This window comes from Amblyomma americanum, chromosome 10, assembly GCF_052857255.1.
Source record: "Amblyomma americanum isolate KBUSLIRL-KWMA chromosome 10, ASM5285725v1, whole genome shotgun sequence".
NCBI classification, from domain to species: domain Eukaryota; kingdom Metazoa; phylum Arthropoda; class Arachnida; order Ixodida; family Ixodidae; genus Amblyomma; species Amblyomma americanum.
Window position 1 is genome coordinate 39385349 of NC_135506.1, and position 3819 is coordinate 39389167.

The 3819-nt window shown below is 46.6% G+C and overlaps 1 protein-coding gene across 6 annotated transcripts in view; it reads left to right on the top strand.

The window, feature by feature from the left end:
• Positions 1 to 3819, top strand: part of LOC144107951 (KH domain-containing RNA-binding protein qki.S-like) — a 241841-nt gene that overhangs the window by 118699 nt on the left and 119323 nt on the right. The window lies entirely within an intron of this gene.

Here is a 3819-nt window from a genome sequence, read left to right on the forward strand (position 1 = left end):
ACCGACGTATGCTTTTTTCTCCCTCATGCATCTCTCGCCGGTGACCTTGCACGAAGGTGTTTCCACAGCTGCTTTAAAGGGTTCCAGTCCACAAATTTCGCAACGCGGCTTCAAGCTCCTAAGTCGATAAAGAAGCTTAGAGGTGATGGATTATATTTCGGGGCGAGAAAAAATGAACATGTTGAAAGCAGTACCAGTATGTCGAAACCTGCAAGTGTACGTGTCGCGTCTAGTTTGGCGCCACCAGTCAAGGGTTTATAACCTTCTCGACGGGCCCGTTATGTCCGTGGTATAGCCCTGTTTTAAATTGGTATAGCCCTGTTTTAAATTGGTTTTACGCCTCCCGAGCCTTGCGTGGTGTTGGGAAAAGGCCCTTCGTTCCCCGTGCGGGCAATTGTCATTGTTGCCACGCTGAGAATAGCTAAGAATGTCCTTTATTCCGTTTTCTCCACAAATTTTTTAACAAGATTAGTACGCACCTTCACTTCCGAAGCCTTGCATTTGCGCAGAATTAGCAAAGTGGGCTACAAGAATTTCTTGAGCTTCACATATCTGGCTTAACAGGAACGAGTTTGTGTTGCGCGAAGCTGGGTTGATAACGCTGGATGAGCTAGATGGCGTCGCTTCTAACAATTCTGCTGACACACGATAAGGCACCTTCACTTATTACCCGCTATAAATGTAAACGTGCAATTTGTTTAAGCCGCCTGTACGAAAGTTAGCCCTGACTACGCACTAATATTTCACCCCTCGCCATATCGGTTCAGCAGGTTTGCTTCCAAAAGCTGCCTAGTCTCACGGGATGAACTTAAAGCGCGAACTAGCCAAGGTAATGTTGCACTCGGGCAGTGGACCATTTCTTTCGGCTTTCCCTCGCGTTTGCCTAACGTGCTCCTTCTTCCCCAAATCCCTACTGAAGGCCAAGCCGCGCAACGCGCCACAGCGCGTGAGGTTGGAGTGTTAGAGCGTTGGTAATAACGATTTTTTCCACCCGCACATGCTTGTTCATTAGGAGCCAGACTGCCGCAGTCAAAATTTGCATCCTGCAGTGTTATCTTTATTCGTAATAGGCAACTTTTCGTTGCAGGTAAGCTTGGAAGTAGTTTCGTTGTTTGCAAGTTGCCATTGGCTGTCGTGTGCCAACGTTATGTCCTTAACAGTGGGTACTAATTTAAAATAGAAGAGCAGACGGCATGCGTCGTGCACGACAAGTGAAGATATTAAACCAACTCGAGGAAGAGTCGTTAGTGAGGATGCTCGAGCCAACACTAGAATTCAGGGCAGGACATCATTGTGGAATGTGATGTGTGTTTTACGTCCGGAAGCGATTCAGATTATGAGGGACGCCGTAGTGAAGAGATCCGGATGAATTTAGACCATCCGGGACTCATTAACCTGCACTGACGTCGCAGTCAACACGAACGCTTTTGTATTTCGCCCCTGTCGAAATACGGCCGTCGTGACCGGGATCGAACTCGCAGCCTTGAGATCAGTATCCGAAGGCCAAAGAAAGTGAGCCACCGTGCCAAGCAAATACAGGACTGGTTTCGACTTACGTAGTGCATAAAAACATCACAGTCCACTTGCTGATTAGTGAGAAGGCGATGCAGGAGGTTCTGCGCCACTACAGGAACATGGCGGGTAAGGAGTTGATGCTGCCGAGAAATATCATTGTAATCATAACACCCGTGAGACTGGGAGTGTGTGCTTCGTTGGAGTGGGGTAGGAGTTTGGGTGAGGAGTAGGGCAGCGTAAAGGGTCTGCTAATATTATATATATATATATATATATATATATATATATATATATATATATATATATATGTGTGTGTGTGTGTGTGTGTGTGTGTGTGTGTGTGTGTGTGTGTGTGTGTGTGTGTGTGTGTGTGTGTGTGTGTGTGTGAGAGAGAGAGAGAGAGAGAGAGAGACGGAAGCCGACGGTCACCGAAACCAAAGAGCATAGGAAATTTTTTTTATTTCTAAACTTCATCAATGGTAGATTAATAGGGCAATGTATTTTTTAAGCAGGAGGTAGTAGTAGTGTCTCTAGAGTGCGATGCCTGATTTCCTAAAGAAATAGTCGGCCCTCTGCTGAACGTAGGAAAGTTCGAAGAAATTTAAAACAGGAAAAATAGAACAAGGGGGAAAAGGCAAAGAAGCAAATACAACACCACGAGCAGCCGTGGTGTTATCATGTTTACATGAAACATGAAAACGCTATGATCTCATATTTCCAAACCTCATGCACCAACACTGGGACACTCCAATGAAACCTGATTTCGCATGCCACTGCGATGCGTCGTTGCTAAGGAGCGAGCTGAGAAGCCGCTATCGAGCGTAAGCTTCCTGACAGGCCTCTCATGGCGCTCGGACGCCCGTTCAGCGGTCCCGGTGACGGCGACAGTCCTGTTACTCGCACCGTCCCGTGACGTCCCTATCGACCGCTGTCTGCCGCTTCCAGGAAACGTAGCCGGTGGCCGGGACGAATAACAGGTCTTCTCAGTATAAATAATTAATCTCCGTGCTGTCACCTGATCGCAACAGCGACGGCCCGCCCTACCTGGGGGAAAGTGCGCCATAGTAGCGACCGACGGTTGCTTGCTGCGCGTTGCGCATTCGTTATAGCATCTGTAATTTTTTTGGCGCATCATATCTAGCAATGTAATACGTGCAGGGTAGGAGTAAACTACTGATTATGTACTTGAAGAGGCCTATTGTACACCGTGCGACCACTGCGAGTGCAAGAAAACGGTTGAGAATCTGTCTCGCATACCGCAACTACTTAGACATTGAGCGCGTGTCTTTGGGGGCAGCAGTCCCTCCGCCGGACGCTGTTCTCTCCGTGGAGGTAAAGTGTTTGGGACTGTAACTTCACCGTGCAGAGAAGTGGGTTGTCACAACAGTACTGCTAATTTTAAAAGAACCGGCCATGGTGTTAAAACGGCGCCATTATAACCGCGGAGTATTTGCTTCCTTCAATTTATTGACCATCCTTGGGCACGATGTGAATAATTGCTTCGCCTTTTTCTTTCGCACATTTCCTTTCATATATTCTTTGCATCGCTGAGAAAAGGTGCAGGATTTAATGTGATGTTTTACTGAATTATATGTTGGTATAGGTACAGGTCTAGGTCAGCTGTTGGCGTTGCATGAGGGTATAGGAGATGATCGCTATTTTCTTTCACCCAGAAGGATGGCACTAAGACGGCTGGTTTTCTCCTCCCCTTTTACTAAATGAGAGCAGGGGAAGGAAAAAAGGGTTTTTCATTATTATTAATAACCCAGGAGCTCTCAGAAGGACCAACATTCTTTTGACAGTGACATAACTTCCTGTTGCATTTCCAGCCGTACTGATGTCATTGTCTTTCATTGTGGCCACAGAAAATCTTTTTATCGCGGAAAAAGAGTGCACGGCAACCGAAGCACTTATTGGCCCTTGGCATCGGGTCTGCTCTGAGGCCAGGTTTCTGTCACAAAATAAGGCTGAGCATTGAGCAGATAACAAAACGGCGAGGTCCTTGACAAAATAATGCCGGGAAGTATCCTTTTTTTTGCTTATCTTTCACGGTGTTCTGTGAATTGATGTCTGCGGCGTTGTTATGCTCGCAGGAGAGGACTGACACAGCGTCGCATCTAGGCATTCGTGCGAGGCAACACATATGAAACCGACCAGATTTAAGTCGTGCAGAGCCATGTTCGTTAGAAGCACCTATACTACGTTGGTGCTGCATAAAGAAATATCAGTCTTTATTAAAATTTCTTAACACACGTGCACATGTGCGGTACAAGATATCATTCTTGCATGTTAATACACAAACGG